The 20020-nt window shown below is 42.3% G+C and overlaps 1 protein-coding gene across 6 annotated transcripts in view; it reads left to right on the plus strand.

The window, feature by feature from the left end:
* Window positions 1–20020, plus strand: part of Rbm47 (RNA binding motif protein 47) — a 164193-nt gene that overhangs the window by 26636 nt on the left and 117537 nt on the right. For 5 of the 6 annotated variants that reach the window (XM_047566476.1, XM_047566488.1, XM_047566487.1 and 2 more), the window contains one exon: window positions 6308–6419. The gene's annotated coding sequence lies outside the window, so the exon portion shown is untranslated. Of the gene's footprint in view, window positions 1–1209; window positions 1267–6307; window positions 6420–20020 lie in introns of those variants that run through there. The other variant, XM_047566477.1, reaches the window with a different exon arrangement.

A 20020-nucleotide genomic window follows, 5' to 3' on the forward strand; every position in this document is an offset into this window, starting at 1 on the left:
ATTTGCTGAAATTAAAGGATGATGGATTCATAAGGACAGATTCTACGTCCCTTGTCCTTTAAGTGTAGAAGTTTCTGATGATTCATTTGTAGCTTAAACACATGTAAGTAGAGGAGAGATGGATGCTGTCAGATATAGAATCAGATACCGTATGTCAAGAGGCTTTTCAAAATAGCTTAACTTATATTCTAATTACATCATAAGCATTTGCGTTTGGATTCCCTAAAGCAGCATTTTGAAGTCTGTGATCTTGGTGAATGATAAACCTCCTATGTGCATGCTTTATTTTCCATTAGAGCTCGAGGCAGAATTCATTGGTCAGTCCTCTACTGATGTTAGCAGAAGGAGTTAATTGAAATTGTTTCTAATCTCTTGATCCTTGTCACACTGCTCTGCTATGCAATAATACACTAAAGAATTTTCAGAAAGTAAGTGTTGGGGACTTACTTGTAGCTCCCTGCTTTAGAAATTCCATTTTGTGGAGTTACACTAGCAGTTGGTGTGTTACATTGACCAAAAGGTACTGTTTTAGAAAACAGACAATAATATATGCAGATGTGAAATGAAGCAGCTTTGGATAAGGGATGAAAATTCATTCTTGCCAGGGACCTGCTCTTTATTGCATACTCAACTGAGCAAACTCTTTCTTGGTGATTCAGAAGCTGGCATAAGAGCTTTATCATGGGCAAGTGATATTATTTCTCTTTGCTTATTTATTTGATTTTTTACTAACGTCATTTCTGCAAAAATAGAAATTAACTTGGGCACACTCATTTTATATGCTTTTTTTTACTAAAATGTCAATATTTTATAAATTTATTCTTTTATTGAAATATTTTGGGCCTACTGAAAAGTACAGAAACTGGCACACTAAATCCCTCTGTTTCCATAGCCCAAGTACTGAAACATTAGCGAGATGACCGAAGCCCCTATAACCTTCGCCCTCATTCTTTCTCTCCTCTCCCAGGAGTGGCCACTTCCCTGAATAGGGCTAATATTATTCCCATCCATGTCTTTTTGCCTTTACTGTATATGATATATACCCTATATAATACATGAGTACACACACACAGATTTAGGAAAGCAGATACACATTCAAGGGAGAATATGGGCTATCTCTAGAGGGAGAAAAACAGCCGCGGGTGTGTGTGTGTTTGGTGGTTATACTGGGGATTGAACCCATTTTATTTTTTTTTAATTTTGAGACAGGGTCTTCCTAAGCTTGGGATCCTCCTGCCTCAACCTCTGGAGTCATTGGGATTACAGGTGTGCACCACTGTACTTGGCCCCTGTATATTCTTCGTGGTTAAAAAAGCAGATCAAGAGAACCATCTTTCATAACACTTGAAAATTATATGGGGGCACATGCCTGTGATCCCAGCCAACTGGGGGGAAGCTCAGGCAGGAGGGTCATAAGTTCCAGGCCTGCCTGGGTAATTTAGCGAGACCCTGCCTCAAAATTAAATAAAAAGTGCTGGGGATGTAACTCAGTGGTAGAGCATAAGAACTGTGCTGCTTTTGCATAATATGGCAGATTTGAGTAGTTATGATGGAAACTGTATGACTCAGAAAGCCCAGGATATTTGACCCTTTAGAAAAAATGTTTTCTACCCTTGTCTGGCATATGGACATGCACCTACACAGTAATTAATCTGACTAGAGGAGCAATGGTGTGTAGCATTGGCCAGAAGGAGGCTGAGTGGTCAAAAGAGTTTATTTTTAAATCCGGGAATCTTCCTGTCCTTTTCTCTTATCTCAGGAGATGAGTAATAATTGCCCTTCCCAACCTCCATCTCCTGTATGATTATATCTGATTCCTAGGCACTGTTTCTTTTTTTAAAATATTTTTTTAGTTATAGATGGACACAATACCTTTATTTTAATTATTTATTTTATGTGGTGCTGAGGATCGAACCCAGGGCCTCACACATGCTAGGCAAGGGCTCTACCACTGAACTACAACTCCAGCCTTGCGCTAAGCTGCTTTTCCTCTTGCTTTCACTTTTCCCACCCATGTGTCTACAAAACCAGCAAATTCTCTTTGTCCTGTGACAGAAAGAATGGCTCCAAGGACAGTCACCTCCCTGCTCCTGAAAGTTCTCGACACTCTTGGCTTAGCAGTAGACTTTGCCTGTGTCTCTGATTGGGCACTTGGGTCCCTTTGCTTCTTTCTTTCTTTCTCTTAGACTTCTGGCTTATTGCACACAAAGAGACTCTGTCTATACCGGCTGCAGATAGATGAAGATCACTAAAGAGTCATTGGGCAGATGATGCTTTAAACATAAACTGTAGAAAGAGCTGATGAGAATATTCCAATTTCTTTTCTCCTCTTTTCGTCCCGCACCCTCATGCACTCCTTCAGTATTGGAGACTGAACCCAGGGCTTTACTTTAGCTAGGCAAGTGCTCTGCCATTGAACTGCACAGTCCCCTTTTTAAAAAATGTTTATTTTTGAGACAGGGTCTTAATAAGTTGCCCAGACTGACCTTGAACTTTCCATCCTCCCACCTCAGCTCTTAAGTCACAGGGATTACAGGCAGGTGTGTGCCACCTTGCCTGACTGGATATTTCAGTTTCTTTTGCTAATAATAATAATACCTTTTCCTTGTCTTTTTCCCGTTCTCAAACCAAAATCATGCATATTGTTATCTCAACTGATTATTTCATCTTCCAAAAATAGCTGAAGGATGCCCAGTGATTGGCACAGGTGAGGGCACAGTGGTGAGGTTCACTGGCCTTGAAGCCAGACCTTGGAGTCCTGTTGGCACTGGAAAGGGGAATGACTGTCACTTGGGTCATAGTGGTGTCTGCCAAAAAAGATGTAATTCAAAGACTAATAGTATAATAGTGCTCAGTCTTCAAACTCAGAGTGCTTTTAAATAAGTGAAATAAAGCACAGAAAAAAATGATAAATACTACAGGATGAAAAATCAAGGTAGTGACAAAAGTTACAAAAGAGGAAAGAAAAAGATATTGGAGAGGAAAGAAGAGGGGAAACCTATGGGACTTCTTGAAGGAGGTGGCAGGGAAAAGCAGCAAGGAATTGGAGCATTGGAATTTAACAGGAATGTTCTAGGCCCAGGGACAGCATGAGCAAAGGTGCTAAGACAGATGCAATCAAGTTGCACATAGGAACAGAGAGCAGACCATCTACACGGGCAGTAGAGGGAGGGAAGAGGATGCAGATAGGATTAAGGTTCTTCTGGAAGAAGTCTTGAATGTCGGCAGACAGGGTTGGTAGCTCTGTGGAGTTCATATACTCTTCCCAGGAAGGTGGGTAGCCATATATGGATAGCTCCGGTCTGACGTTCCTTCTTCCATCTGGAAGACTGCCACACTGCAAGGCCTTGACTTTTCCTATCTTGTTCCAGTGTCACTCCATGCAGATTTGCTATCTCAGTACAGAAGAGGAGAAAGACACTGGAACACGCTGTCTTACAAAACATCTCAGAAAGAACCACATTGTGCACTGGCCCTCATCTCTTTTATCACTTTCAAATCAAGAGAAATATCCCTGACTATAATGGAATATGCTCTTTTGTGCTCTTTACTCTTACACAGTCCTGGCAGAAGAAAGAGGCCCAAATGGAAACTTTTGTATTTGAAAAGATTTGAAGAGAGGAGGAGAGAAAACATGATTTTCCAAACTTTCCCCTTGGGTTGGCAGGATATACAGGCATCAGTGTTTCAAAGACTTGTGGTTTCTAAGCGCTTCTCTTACAGTGCTTTCATTTGTAAAGTTGGTTCACTGAATTAACAGTCATTTAATGTGTTATGCCCCAAGTTGTTTTCATTGATACTAAATTGGATAAGGACGTTAGTAAACCTAACCAGGGTTCAGAATGCCATTCAGTGTCAACATGAAGGAACTGGGGGTCTCAGTGTGTGTAGCCTGAGCCCCTGCATCAGATTTGCCCAAGGGCTCTGTCTGAACATTCAGATTCCCCATCCTAGACCTGCAGAATAGGAATCTCTTGGGCACAAAGCCTGGGAATTTGCATTTTGACTTATGAATTTAAGGTGATTCTTTAATTTTTTTCTATTATGGTAAAATATTCATAAAAGAAAATCCACCATTTGAAACTTTTTTTTTTTTTTTGCTGGGGGGCGTGGCTTGGGGGTGGACTCGAAGACCTCTTGCATGTGAGGAAAGTGCTTTACCACTGAGCTACACTCCCAGTCACCCAAACCATTGTTAGGTGTACTGTTCAGTGGTGTTAAATACATTTACATTACTGTGCAGTTGTCACCACTGTCTGTCTCTGGAGCGTTTTCACTTCCCACACTGACGCGCATTAAATACTCACTTCCCTTCCCACCACCCCCTGGCCACCACAACTCTGTTCTCCATCTTTATGAATTTGACAACCCTCCTACCTCATGTAAGTGCAGTCGTCCAGTATTTGTATTTTGTGACTGACTGATTTAGTTTGATGTCCTCAAATTTCACTCATGTTTTAGCAAGTTTCAGAATTTCATTCCTTTTTAAGACCAAATAATATTGCATTACACACACACACACACACACACACCCCACATTATGTCTGTTCATCTGCCCATGAGCAAATAATACTCCTATGAATTGTCATGTACGAACTTCTCTTTGAATCTCTGCTTTCACTTGTGAGACTGCTGGATCATGGATAATTTTTGGTAGTTTTTTGAGAAACTGCCATACTGTTTTCCAAAGCAACTGTACCATTTTACATTCCCACTAGCCGTGCACAAGGGCTCCCGATTTCTCTACATCTTTGCTGCTGTTTGTTACTCTCCCTTTTTTTTTTTTTTTTTAACAGAACAAAAAACAGCCCTCCTGGTGGCTTTGAAGTGGTGTCTCATTGTGGTTAATCAATGTAGCTCTTTTTTTAATATAAAATTTGATAAGAGAAAGTTAATTTATGAAAGTTGTAAAAATGACTTCATAAATGCCAAAGAAAGGTTAGAAAAACATTTTCAAGTGATCCAACCCAGGCGTATCACCAAGTAATTATTTAAATGTGCGATAGAGTGTGTTGTGAATAGGAGACAAACCCTTCAGTGGTTATGAAAGGGTGTCTCCCTTGCACTTCACCTCCCTACTATTTTATGTAATTGTTAGGACTGAAATCTACTTAATCTAGGGAAGGGCCAAGAAAAAAAGAAAGATTAAATTTTTTGGGAAAAATTGGGCCTTTTAACCAAAGGTCAAAGATTCTGAATTGCTGACTGGATAGGAAATGGGGGCTGCCCCTGAAGAGGAGGAGCCACACATTACAAATGCGTGCACCCCCACGTTGTCTATGAACAGGTCCTCTCCTGAGCTGTAAAGCATTTCGAGGATGTGACTCACTCTGGGATCACCACAGTGAATCTCTCCTAGGCATTCCAGATATATATTATTACTTCAGGAAATTCCATTTCCACAGACTTACCTCACAACCAGTTCATGCCAGCCCCTGAGCCTTCTGTGCTCTTTCCGCCATGTCTTCAACAGACTATGTCCTGTGCCCTCGCGTCTAGCTGGAGAACTCCACTCCATAGACTATCCTCGGGGAGCCTTTTTCTGGTGCCTCAGGAAGAACCCATCACTCACCAAGATAACTGAAGTCCTCACGTGTCTGCCACTCCTTGATGTTCTTTTCTTTTTCTTTCTTTTTTTTTTTTTTAATATTTTTTTAGTTGTCAATGGATCTTTTATTTATATGTGGTGCTGAGGATTGAACCCAGGGCCTCACACGTGCCAGGCAAGTGCTCTACCACTGAGCTCAACCCCGGCCCCATTCCTTGATTTTCTTACCCCAGGTTTCTGTTGCTTTTTTTAAAACTGAAATGAAATCCATACAACAAAAAATCAACTACTTTGAAGTCTGCAGTCCACTGGTGTTTAACATAGTCACAGCGTCGTGCTACCATCACTTCTGTTTAGTTCCAACACATTTTCATCACTCTTGAAGACCCTCCTATCCACTTAAAAAGTCACACCCCATCCCACCTTCCTCTAGCTTCTGGTAACCACTAATCTGCTTTCTTCCTCTAGATTTACTTATTTTGGAAATTTCATATAAATGGAGCTACACAATATGTTACCCATTGTGTCTGGTTTCCTTGACTTAGCATGATGTATTCAAGGTCCACTCAGGCATGGCATGGCCACTACTTCATTGACTTTTAACACTGAATAATATTCCCTTGCACGGACAATACCACATTTTATATACCTATTCCTCCATTGATGGACATTTAGGTGATTTCTACTCTTTGGGCTGTTGCTTTTTAAGGTATGCAACCAAGCTGCATGGTGATCTCTTGTATGCATGTCATTTACCAGGTGAGACCGTGTGTCTACAGCTCGGAGACCAGACCCTGCCCCAGGGAAGAAGGACCTCTTCTAGGACTGCTTAGTGGCCTTAGATTAGAGGTGGCGAGCGTGCAGTTTACAGGTAATACGAAGTCCTTCAGATGAGTTTTGTTTGCTTTTCCATGTTCTGTTGCCTTGCACAATCTTTAAGAATTAAACCGTTTCCTTGCTTAAAATTTAAGATATTTTGCACACACACAAATCTAGAGTTGTCTTATTACAATGAGACGAAAGCTTTGTTAGCACCTGGCCTCTACCCACCTACCATCTCTTAGCGGGAGATGGGCATGGGCTGGCTGTCCAATTCATCACAGTCCCCACGGCCAAAGTTAGGAACCCTCCAAGCTGCTCTTTGTTCTGCTAGTGGGGTTAAGAGGAAATTGAAAGAGTTCTTGGGCCCAGGATTTGTATCAAAGGTAGAAAAATAATGCAAGTGCTTCCCTCATGGCCTGCCTTGTTCACGCAGACACTTTACGATCAGTGTTCTGTCTTATGTGTTCACCATGTTCCTAAATACCAGCATTTAAAAAAAAAAAAATCTTTATTATTATTCACATTCCTTATAATTCACTCATTTAAAGTGCGGGATTTAGGTCTGGGGCGGTAGCTCAGTGGTGGAGCGCTATAGACTCTCACAGGCAATGAACGACTCTGTCATGCTTCAACAGCCATTGCATTGGAACTTTGGCTGGCACATGTAGGGTTGTGCCCTTTCAGTGTCTTATGTGGTGCCGCCAAAATTCTGGCACAGATAGTTCCAACTGGCAACAGTCTGGGTAATGTTTTTTTAACTTTACCGTGATATGAAAGTATACCCATGCAAACAGGCCAGTGACTCGGGAGGCTGAGACAGGAGGATCATACACAAGTTTGAGGCCAGCCACAGCAATTTAGCAAGGCCCTAAGCAAGGCCCTAAGACCTTGTCTCAAAAATAAAAAGAGCTGGGGATGTGGCTCAGTGATTAAGTGCCCCAGGGTTCAATCCCCAGCGCCCCCCACCCCACCACCATCAAATAAGGGCATATCCATGCAGCCATTCTGTTTTTCACTCTTAGAGCAGTGTTCAGTAAATTACATGAGCTATTCAGCACTTCATTATAAAACTGACTTTGTCTTAGATGACTCTGCTCAATTGTAGGATAATGTAAGCACATTTAAGGCAGGCTAGGTCAAGCTATGCTGTTTAGCAGGATAAGTGTATTAGAAACATTTTTTACTTAGGATATTTTATTTTTATTTTTCTAAACAACAGAATTTGTTTCTTATAGTTTTGGAGGCTGAGAGGTCTGAGTTCAAGGCATTGGCAGAATTGGTGTGCGTTGAAGGCAGCTTTGTGGTGTTGTTTTCTTTCGGTGTCCTTACATGGTTGGAGTGGGGAGGAGGTTCTCTGTGGTTTCTTTTATTTCTTTATTTATATTTTTTATTTTTTTTTGGTACTGGGGATTGAACTCAGGGTCACTCAACCACTGAGTCACATCCCCAACCCTATTTTGTGTTTTATTTGGAGATAGGGTCTCACTGAGTTGCTTAGTGCCTCACTTTTGCTGAGGCTGGCTTTGAATTCTTGATCCTCCTGCCTCAGCCTGTCAAGCCTCTGGGATTACAGGTGTGCACCACCATGCCCAGCTTATTTTTAAGTTTTTTGTTGGTACATTATAACGATACAGGTATTTGTCATTACATATTTATACAATGAATACAACATAGCAGTATAATTTGGTTAATTTCCATTCCTAGTGCTTTCCCTTTCCCTCCCCCATCCTCATTCTCCACTCTACTGGTCTCCCTTCTATTTTTGTGAGATTACTCCGCCCTAAACAACTTTGTTTCCCAGATTATTTCCCTATAACTTCCGCATATGAGAGAAAACATGACCCTTGACTCTTCATTTGGCTTATTCTGCTTAACATCAATGGTCACAAGTCCCATCCATTTTCCTGCAGATGACATAATTTCATTCTTTGTGGCTAAATAAAACTCCACTGTGCATATATACTGTATTTTTGTCCATTCATTCATTGATCAAACCCAGGCTGGTTCTCTAATGTGGCTATTACACGTTGTACTGTTATAAACATGGGTATGCACGTATTGCTACCGTATGCTGACTTTTATTCTTTAGGATAAATACGGGGGAATGGTATAGCTGGGTCATATGGTGGTTCCATGACTAGTCTTTTGAGGAACTTCCATACTGATTTCCTTAGCGGTTGTGACTTGTGATATTTTAAACTTGTGATGGGTTGTCCAGGGTGTAACTCCGTTGTTAAGTTGAAAAGCATCTGTACTTTATTAATGATTGCTTAGATCTGAAGGGGACTGAGACAAAGTGGCCTCAGGGTTTCTTTCTAAGGTGATGAAGCTGTTCTAAATTGACTGTGGCAAAATGACTAATTATTCCTAAACAGATAAGGGTGAAGATTGCAATATACTAAAATCTATATTGAAGATCTATCAATGTACTAAAATCCACTCACCAAACTGTGTAGCATACCACCAAGTCCCATGAACTGGCCAGGCAAAGGAGAGATTCTGACAAGTAACTGACAGTCTCTCATGTAGTCAGACTGCAGTGCTACTCACAGAATCCGTTAATTTACTTGTCTGTTTAATTAGCAGTCCTACCTAGGAGGCATTCCCTGCAAGGCATCTCATTTAATATTCACCTTTAAAGAGTGTCAGGCCCATTGTACAGACAAAGAAATCAAGGCTCACAAGGGTTAAGGCAAGTGCCAGAAGTTCTTTCAGTATTAAGAAAAGTAGAGACTGCTCCTCACGGCCCCCCCAACACTGGATGTTATTTGTTGAAATCAAGTTAAAATAAGCTCTAAAACATGCCTAAAGGGCAAATTATTTATAGAAGTAAGGGGCAGTTCTTACTTTGTCCTCATGTTTACCGTGTCTTCTTTCTCCCCTCCTGTGTGTTCTCCTACCCCATACCTCTGTAGCAGCTAGTACCTGGCACATAGTATTAATAATGAATATTGAATAGGTAACCGGAAACATAGGGAAGGTTGAAGAGAGCCAGGACCTTCTGGTCTCTTTCTTAATGTACACACCCTATCCCTGCCCCATAGTTTCTCCTTGAGGACTGTCTGTGGTCTCTGGGTCTCCACCCAGCTTCTAGTTTCCACTACCCCAGCTCCACCCTCCCTACTCAGTAGGGAGGATTTCCCAAACATACTACCTATGTTCCCAAATCCTGGCCCCTGAGTCTTCTAATGCTTCTTGTCTCTAGATGCCTAAATTCTTCTTATTCTCTGTCCCAGTTCAAGTCCTTACTCCTCTACAAAACCCTTTCCAGCCACCCTGCAGGTGGAATCCTCCTTTCTCAACTCCTTGAGCAAGTTATCAGTGTTACCCATTGGTGTATTTAGATTGGTAATTCATGGCAAAGCAAGAAATTTCCTTTGGTAATATCCAATCTAGATCACTTGTTTTATAGATGAAGACACAAAGTCCTAAGGAAATCATGTGATATGCACAGGGTCCCAGTGTTATCTAAAATATTTGTCCCCTGCTTGCACATAGTCATTCTGAATTTCAACTCTTCCTCTCATCATGCTACCATCTTGGATTTACCTGCTCTGTGTGTATGCACTGTCTTCTGAAGGAAACCTAGAAAACACCCTTAATAAAAGTTGGTAGTGTAGAGAGAGACACCAGTGGGATGCCTGGTCTGCCTAGCAGTGACTTCTGTTTCCAAGGGCCACCTTCTGCTTGGACAGCTCTCACTAATTGCCATTGCCCCCACATGCCTGTCACAGGAGTGCTGCTCCAAGATGCTTGCAGGGACAAAATGAACACTGAAAATAAATGTGCAACTAGGCACTTTAGTTAACGAGGTTAGCTCTTCTGTCTTTGCCTGTAGTTGGGCCTTTACTCTAGGTCGGGCTCTCTTCCTTCCAGGTGAAGGAGGTTGCTGTTAACCCCGTGCTATTCAGGGGTACCCTCCGGCATGCCTGCTTTGTACAATGTCTGCTCCACATCCAGAGAAAACCCCCCAGACAGGATTCCTGTTCCTGGTGATCAAAGTCTCACCTTCTAGATGTTCTTTCTGATTGGAGGAGCTGCCTCTTTTCAGGGTATTAAACATCAGGAACCATCATATTCTTTTGAGACGACACCTAGCACTATTACAGCTTAATGGGGTCTTTACCTCAAACCTCGATGCGGGGGGGCATTGTGTGTGTGTGTGTGGTACTGGGGATTGAACCCAGGGTCATGCCACATCCTCAGCCATATTTCGAGATAATGTCTTGTTGAATTGCCTAGGCTGGCCTTGAACTTGGTGATCTTCTTGCCCTAGCCTCCTGAGTTGCTAAGATTACAGGTGTGACCATTGCGCCTGGCACGGGGGGAACCTTTTAAATCAAAATGCGGCCACCCCACATTCAGCACATCCTACGGGGGTGGGGGGGGCATTTATGACATCTCCCTAACATTAATTCTCCAAGAAGTGTACTCTCTCCTATGCATTTTGCATCTGTCAGGTCATTCAGTGAACATTTGCTGAACTGAGTGACTGCCGCAAGGAGTACACCTTAGGGAAGGAGCTCGGGTGGAGAGAAGAGGCCACAGGACAAGACTGTGGGTGGTGTGGGCAGAGAGATGCCATCCAGCCTACCACTCTACCCCACCAAAGAATGCCCACTCAGTGTCTTTTCCTTAGAATGCATTCATTCATTCACTCATTCAACTAGTATTTCTAGAGTGCCTGCTATTTGCCAGGCATTTTATTTATTTATTTTTGTTCTTTTTTGATATGCATGACAGTAGAGTGGATTTTGACATTTTTTACATACACGGATCCCATTCTAATTCTAATTAGGAGCCCATTCTTGTGGTTGTACATGAGGTGAAGTATCATTGGTCGTGTTTTCATTTATGAGCATAGGAAAGTCATGTCCGATTCATTCAACTGTCTTTCCTATTCCCCTTCCCCCTCCCTTCCCTTTATTCCTCTCTGTCTAATCCAGTGAACTTCTCTCTCCCCCTCCCCTTATCGTGTGTTAGCATCTACATATCAGAGAGAATATTCAGCCTTTGGTAGGTATTTTATTTGGCCATCAGCAATGATTATCCTGTGTCTGTCCCAAAGATGTAACTCCTGTTATGCTGGATGGATGGCCCCATCATGATCTCAGGGCTAATAGGAGCAAGTTAATGACCTTGCTTGGTCATGGGATAAGCACCTCCATCTTATGGAGCTGCCTGAGTTGGCTTTGATTTTGTTTTCAAGTGTGGATGATAAGACAGGTTTTGCCCTGAGAAGAACCGCATTGTGGTTACTGCCAGTATGAGGCAGGGTAATAATAGGCAGTTGTAATGTATGTATTTTTTCTTTATGTAAGACCTTTAAAAGTGTTTATTAGAGGCTAATGAAACAATTAAAAATATATATGGGGTAATGTAGTAGCTTTCTTATTTCTACAGTTAAAGTCAGAGTTGGTAATGGTTACAGACCTATTCTGATATTCAGAAATGGAAAGGATGCATAAGATACAGGCTTAAAGGAACTTCATATTATTTTCCTCTTTTCTTTTTCTTGTGGCACATGAATTCCATCCCATACCAACTTTTCCCCCTTTACACAGCTAAATTTTAAAATAAACAGCAAAACATCTATTTTCCTAGCTTAACTAACATGGAAACACCTAATCCTCTTAGTTTTCTTGATTTTGCAAACAAGGATTTGTGGGAATAAAATTTTTAAATACTCTAGTCACGTGGACTAGGTATTCATTTAATGGTCCCAAGTAAAACCTGTTAGGAAAGGAATGAATAATGTTCCTCACAGTCATTCTCTTTGCTGATTTTCAACCACAAGTTGAGCAACTTTTAATGGAAGCAGTGAATGCAGTCAGTTCACCTCTATACCGAGGGAATAGTCACTTCACATTACTAGCTAATGCTTCATTCAACTTTCTGATCTTTCCATTTTTAGCATGTGTATGTGTGTGTGTGTGTGTTGGGGAGGGCATGGTCTGTAGCTGCACTGCTCATTACAGTAGCCACAGTGACATTGGTGACTACTGAAATGTGGCTAATGTAACTGAGCTGACTTCAAATTATAATGAATTTAAATTTAAAAACAGGTACTGTAAAGTCTTTTTTGTTAAACACAATCTTATTGGGATGTTTGTAAGTACATTTGGAGCAACATGTGTATACCTTTTTCAACTATAAATTGCATGTAATATAGATTAATTATTTCTGATGAAAATTTAGAATCCAAATTGGATGTGCCCGTAGATGTAAAACACACCCCAGATTTTGAAGATTTAGTAAGAAAAGAAGACTGTGAACTATCTCATTAGTAATTTAATATTGGTTACCTGCTGAATTGATGTTTTGGATATGTTGGGTTAAATCAAATACATTATTAAAATCGTTACCCATGTCTTGTACTTTTTAAACATAGCTACTAGGAAATTTAAAAATCTTATGTCTCCCATTATGTCTCTGATGGGTAGCACTGGTCTGTCAGGTTGGAACGGAAGGTTCTAGTCGTGGTTCATGGGGTTTTCACCAGCTTACCTAATAATAACATCACGGTGAGCTCGGTTTACAGCATGAACAAAACAGAGAGGTTGATAGTATATTTACATTTTAAACAAATTCTGTTTCATAGTAAATCAGAAAATGTACTTAATAATTCTGTTTAAAATTTTCTTTAACAGAGTTATTACCAGGGGACTTATTACTTACCAGGGGAAACCTCACGATCAGCATTTTGAAATTTTAAAGAAATCAACTGATTTAAGAGGGTCTTTCACAAAGTGGTTTAATTATAAATAATTCTAATGTATTTAAATAATACTGTATGCAATAAGCCCCATGATAATTGTGGTTAAAGCTCAGGTTTTGGAATTGAAGGACTTAAATTCCAGACCTTCTATTTTCTACTTGTGTGACCTTGGGTTAATAATTTAAGTTTGGTAAGCTTGTTTCCTTGTCTATGAACTGTACAAATACAGTTCCTACTTCATAGTTTTGGTGTGAAGATTGAAAGAAGCAACCCATGTAAAATGCCTGATCCCTAAGAAGCACTCCCTGGTTGACATTTGTTGTTATTGATTATGTAGTTTTTCTTCTAAAGTATCCAGCATTGTCCTCCAAAGCTCTCTCTGCGGACTCTGTGGTCTCTGAAGGGCTCTTAGAACTGCCATTCGTTTACAAGTTGTGTTGGTATTGTAGTGACTTGCTCTCCTTGCTGTTAATCCTGATGATCTGGCTTGACCTTGCCTTTTCCTCTTCTTTCTCCTTCTGCGAGTACCCTTTAACCCTGAACTTTTTCTTTTCCTTATTGTTTCTACCCTTGGCATAGTCTGTATGCTGTTTTATTTGGGAATATGTATTGAGCACTAACTATGTGGCAGGCTCTCTGCTAGCTGCTGGGAATACAAAGATGAATAATGAAATTTCTAACTTCAAGGAGCTTACTAACTTGTAGATGGAGAGAGCTTATAAATAAAGGCACTAAATTGTCACAGGTGCCCTGATAGAAGTTGAGAAGCAAGTACCTTACGGTGTGGGCAGGACAGGAAGAGACAATGGATTCTGCCAGAATGGTGACCCGAAGACTTCAAAGATGAAGTGACAAATGAATGTTTTTGGTGAATGAGTAGGTATTGAGAATTAGGACATAAGGTTGAAGGGAACACTGGTAGAGGGCCTGGTGTGTTCCTGAAGACAGAAGAGTGTGTTCAGGAAGTGCCCGTAGTCTGTAGGGGGCAGTTGGGTCATAGTATGGAAAATTGGGATGGAGTGGAAAACAGACCCCAGACCTGAGAGGTCCTTAAGGATCAGATCACTATTTTGTTGACTAGTTGGTAGTGAGTGACGCGTTGGATCCCGGTTTGGGGAAGATCACTTTGTCAACAAGTACTTGCGTTAGGGTTGGAACCTGTCAGGAAGCTATTGAGAGAGTCCAGTTGAAGAGCCTGAACTCAGATATTGGCTGCGGTGAGAGAAAGAGAAGGATGAGGAACAGGTTCCAGAGAGGGTCCCGAGGTGTCAGTGAGTGGCTGAGTGAAGGGAGCCAGGGAGCAGGAGTGAGGCGCCATCTGGGATTCTGGTGTCGTGACTTGGGGGAGGGTGACCCACCTGCTGAGGAGGGCCGAGAGGAAGAGAAGCAGATTTAGGGAAAGATGAGGTGGGTGTTGGATTCGGGGAGCTGGGGGCACTGCTCTAAGGACGGAGGTCCAGCTGCTCTTCAAGGCGGGAGTTGAGGAGAGTGAGTGGGGTCCACAGACTCTGCAGCTGGCATAGCCACTCCTGCTTTGTTGTTCCCTCTTATGGTACTGGTGCCACCCTCTCCGAGTTCTCGTAAGGCACTTTCTGCCGTGGTTTGTGAGGTTTCTTCTGAAGAATCGCAGGCAGACTACACCAACTCGAAAGAAGTCTGCCTCCAAAAAACCAGACCACCTCTGTGTGATGTCTGCTAATTCTTCTTCTTCCCAAATGTCCCCCTGCAAGCCTTACCAGTCTCCTTGGGCTTCTCCTATTATTAGAATAAAGCCCAGATTCCTTACCGGGACTCATAATCCGGTTCTTCATCCTGTGGCCCCGGTTCACCTCCCCAGCCTTAGCGCTTCCACCTCCACCCCTCATGACGGTACTGGAGCCACAAACTTCTGTTCCTGGAATCAAAATCAAAACAAGCAACTTGTTCCTGCCGTAGGGCATTTGCTCCTGTTTGTGCCTAGATTGCACCCCGCCCCTTCTTCTATCTCAGAGCTGCCTCCTCTGACCCTTCCCTGCCTCATTTACCCCACAGTGCGCACCATTGTCTGAAATTATCTTATTGATCTGCTTACTTATGTATCCTTCTTTTTTCCCAGTAGGGTGTAAATGCTGGCATCCCCTGCACTTAGCATTGTGCTGACATGGTGTGGGGTCTAAGAGCCCTGGAGAAACAATCCCTAGTTAGATGTCCCCCTCCCCCAGCCATAATTGCTAAATTGTTTCAAAAGAAACTCCAGATTCTTGGGGGCAGAGGGCGAGGATGGGTGTGTGGGGAGAAGTAGGTACATCCATGAGATTCTCTCTCTAAAAAAAAAACTTTGCAGTGTTGAGGGCTGAATCCCAGCCTCCTGCATGCTAGGCAAGTACCCTGTCTCTGAGCTCCATCCCAAGCTGAGATTTTTAATAGGAAACAGATTTACACTCCAACAGGATAATTGAATAGAGTTTAATAAAGGGATTATCAGGCCTAGGGATACCAAAAAGGAAATGTAAAGTCCTGCCAAGAACCCAGAAGAATTAGTTCTATGGAGAAAGCCGTGGTGGGAACCTTTGGTAAAGAGCTGCAGCCTGCTGGGCGCAGTACTTCAGCCTGTCATCCCAGAGGCTCGGGAGGCTGAGGCAGGAAGATTGCGAGTTCAAGGCCAGCCTCAGGAACTTGGTGAAACTGTAAGCAATTTGGTGAGACCCTGCCTTAAAAATAAAAAATAAAAAAGACTGGGATGTAGTTCAGTGGTAAAGTACCTCTTGGTTCAATCCTTGGAACCAAAAAACAAAAGAAAGCAAAAAACCCTCCCAAAACCTGCAATCCCCCTGCTGTTATGGAGAAGGGAAGGAACCTGGGGAATTCATACTCTGGCTTTTCCTTATTCCTAACCTGTCATCTTCTGCCAGTGCCTTCAGTGACCAGTTTTGATGGGGTGCCAGAGGTCAAGGGGCACAGCCCCGGTGGAGAGGAGATCTGGACAGGCAAGAAGTGGCAAATCCTATAATGCCTGGGACATGTATTTTGTCACTTAATCAAACACCATTTTGTACTGAACATTACTTATTTCATGTGCTCACGTGATGCCAGTGAGAAAAGATGTCTGAGAAGCCAGACTGCTTACAATTCTCTCCTATCCACTTTAGCCCTAGGATGGTCCGATGGGAGATCGGCTCTCAGTGTGTGTGTGAGCACTGAGCCTAATTTGATGAGATGTGAAACCCTCTTAAGTTACATACTCTAAAAACAAGAGTAAATCTTAGGTAAATCTTAGGGATGACAATTAGCCCTCCATAACGTAACAGCATTCCCATAGTGCTCCAGTGTGCAAGAACAACATGTCTTTTTTGTGTGTTGGCCTGCTTGTTATAATGCATTATTTAGGGCCACAGTTGTAAAACTCCATTTTCTTCTCAGATCAGACAGAATTCTCTGTAGACAAGAGGACTGTTGATGAGTTTCAGGACCCTTCTCCACCTCAAAACTTACTTTACCTTGAAGATTATTATTACTAAAGAGTTAGCAATGCATTGTCCTGTCATGTAAGATATTTTTAGAAGAATAAAAAGGTTAATTGGATGTTGAAAAAGGTATAGTTACACTCTAACATAATCTATTCTTTACATTTGTTGTGAGCTCTTGATGAAGACCACAAGTCCTAAAATAAAACAACGACAACAAAAATACCCCTCATGAGTGTCTTCAGTGTAAAGGTGCTAGACTACTTGGAATCCAACAACCTCTTGCAGTTGCTATTATCTCAGTTTTATAATTGAGATGGACTCAGAGAAGACCCTAAAGTCATCAGCTTGAAAGGGGTAGATTCAGAATTCATACCTATGTCAATCTGAAGTCAAGGGCAAAGTTCTTGCTCTAGGTATAGGTGCCATCAGAGGAGATGGCTGGAACCCCATTAGAAGTGGACTGTGGAACTGGCCGATCAGGAATACAGGACCAAGGAGGATCATGGGTCACTGTCATGCTCCCCCAAACTGTGGAGGAGGTATGGAAAAGAATGCTCTTGCTGGAGAGAGATCGTGAAGGCAGATCACAATGAACACAGCACATAGCTCAGTTGATTGACAGTTTGGATGCTGGCCGCTAAACTTTCAAGCCCCTTCTCCCTCCATCTTCTAGACCTGCTGTCATTGTGCTTATGGTCATTGGGCTTCCTCTTCCGCATCCTCCTAATTATCTGACCTACCATGTGCCTGAGATTCCTGATCTGGGTCTCCACGAGGTTATCCCTGTAGTGTTCTGAGGAGTTCTCAGAGGCCCCAATCAAGGAAGAATGGAGAGTTTGGAGCATTTCCTCCAAATGAGGAAACTAAATTCATTTATGGTTCAATTTGATTACCTTTCACAACAAAGAGAAGGTACTAGAAGCTTGGAGAGGGAAATGAGGAAATGGAAAGGATTCAAGAACACAGGCAAGTCACTGGATCCTGAAACGACTTTAAAAAGTATAAGGAAACAACTTTAGAAACTATCCGTGGAATGGCTGGGTGTGGTGGCGCACACCTATAATCCACTGACTTTGGAGTCTGAGGCAGGAGGATCTCAAGTTTGGGGCCAGCTTCTGCAATTTAGCAAGGCCCTGCCTCAAAATAAATTGCTAAAAGGGACTGAGGCTGTAACTCAGAGGTAGAGCGCCCCTGGTTCAATCCCTATTACCTACCCTTTCAAAAAATATATCCATTAGGTGAAATCATTTGACTTTGCTAACTAAACCAAGTTCAACTGGAGAAAGATTTCCTATTGGTGATAGCCTGTGGTATTTGGCATGTTGGAGCTGAATTTGGATTTGGGATTTCTCTAAATGCACTTCTGGATTCAATAAAAGATGTATTTGATTTTCCCTAAGATTTTCTGTATAGTAATGGTCAGATTGTGAGAAAATGCTGTTTACCCTAAAGTCCACTTTCCCAACAGAGTAACTCCAAGACCGGCAGAGAGGAGGGCAACAAAGACAGACCCGCAGGGGAAATGCTTCTCAAGTTTCCCCTAGGGCTCCTGTGAACATGGATCTACCCATGCGCAGGGTGGCACTCTGATTTGAATGACCCCCTGTGAACAGGAGCCAGTTTTCCTCTGATCATCTCCCTAAGTTAGTAGCCTAGTTCCCCTCTAAGTCAGATTGTATTCTTTATCATTTTTAAATGATTACTTGGGTAAGACAGATGCAGAATTTTACCCTCATGGGGAATCTGAACTAGTAGGTCCTGTCCAAGTTAGGTTTGTGGCTCATCGATTTCAGCTATTACATTTTGGGCACCTACTATGTGCCAGGCATTGTGGCAAGGACTCAGAGTGTGTTAAACCTGTCCACCTTCAGCAAGTCCAGCACCATTTACTGATTGAGGAACTGAGGCAGAGAGAACTCGGATCACTTTCTTCTTAGTACCCTAAGTAATAATAGTAACTCCAGAGGTTAAGATGAAAGAGGAAATGATAGAAAAGGCAAAAAACAAGGGAAGTTTTCAGATGTAATAACGGTAGAATTAACTAGGCTGTGGCAGCAGATAAGAATGTAGAAAGAAAATCAAACAACATTGAAAATGAATGAAAGTAGAAAACAGACAGATTATTATTTCAAGAAACATCTATTAACTGCCCAGCGAATCACCCAATTGTACCTCGTCTGTCTAACCATGAGATTTGTGCTGAAGTGGGAAAAACATCAGCAACACACATGAACTCAGAGTTTGACACTGTCTCTGATAAGACAGAGATCTCGTGTGGTTCTTGTTTGACTTCATTCCTGTTTTCTGGTAACCAAAACATTGTTCCAGGTGGGTTTTTTGTTTTGTTTGTTTGTTTTTAAATATGCAATACCAGAAAGGAAAGGAAAACAGGATTTTAAAAAATTGGGTCATGGGAGAAGGAGGGAAATGTCCTTGTTCTTTTGACAAACTCCAAACCAGGTGCCTATATGTGTTCTGCTTTTGTTTGGGCTGTCACTAAGGCTGTTTTCCAGTGCCATCTTCACATCACTATTAACTCCTTGATACTTCTGAGACCACTGTGAGGTGTTTCATCTGCACTCAGGCTGTCGTTCAAGGCCCCTCTTGAGCAGGCTATTCCTGGTGCGAGGAAGTCGCTGTGGTAGAGTTTGACTCACCAGCATGCAGAGAGCTGGAGCGTGGGCACAGGCATTGGCTAGGTGGGGTGTAGCCTCTTTCCCAGAACTGAAACTGGTGCCAGTCCTTCCGTTGGCTCAGCACTCGAGGAAGGCTGTTTCAGGAAGCAGACCCATGAGGAACTAAGCAGTCATGTGTTCATGAGCGACTCATGCAGAGTTCTTCGGCAGCACGTGACCCTCATGGGGTGGGCTGCAAGGGAATGATTCATGCCCTCCAGGGGCACTTTATTTGAGTAACTCCCAGTTTCCTCCCGGTGAAAGTCACAGGTGGCTCTCAGTGTCGACCTTGGAAGCCCGACTGCCTCAATTGAATCTCCTGAGAGTTCCATCGGCTCAGATCCTGGGAGAGATTTTTGTTAATTTTTTATTTTTGGGTACTGGGGTTTGAACTCAGGGGCACTCCACCACTGAGCCACATCCCCAGCCCTATTTTGTATTTTATTTAGAGACGGGGTCTCACTGAGTTGTTTAGTGTCTTGCTTTTGCTGAGGCTGGCTTTGAATTTGTGATCCTTCTGCCTGAGCCTTCTGAGTCACTGGGTGTGTGCCATCTCCCCCGACCCTGGGAGAATTACGTAACTGCAGCCTACCTCAATTTCTTCATCTGTAATGTGGGCACTATCATACGGTACCTGTCACATGGTAATCATAAATGTTTAGAAAAAGAAAGGTAATTGCCAACTTCAAAGGCAGAAATGATTTCTCAATACGATGTTAACATGTTAAAATTTGGTGTAGTTTGCCAAATATTTCGTATGCATTATGTTAACTGATTGGAGGACAGGTAGTAGTCAGAAAGTTTCACATTT

The sequence above is a fragment of the Sciurus carolinensis genome, chromosome 10 (assembly GCF_902686445.1).
Source record: "Sciurus carolinensis chromosome 10, mSciCar1.2, whole genome shotgun sequence".
Classification (NCBI taxonomy): domain Eukaryota; kingdom Metazoa; phylum Chordata; class Mammalia; order Rodentia; family Sciuridae; genus Sciurus; species Sciurus carolinensis.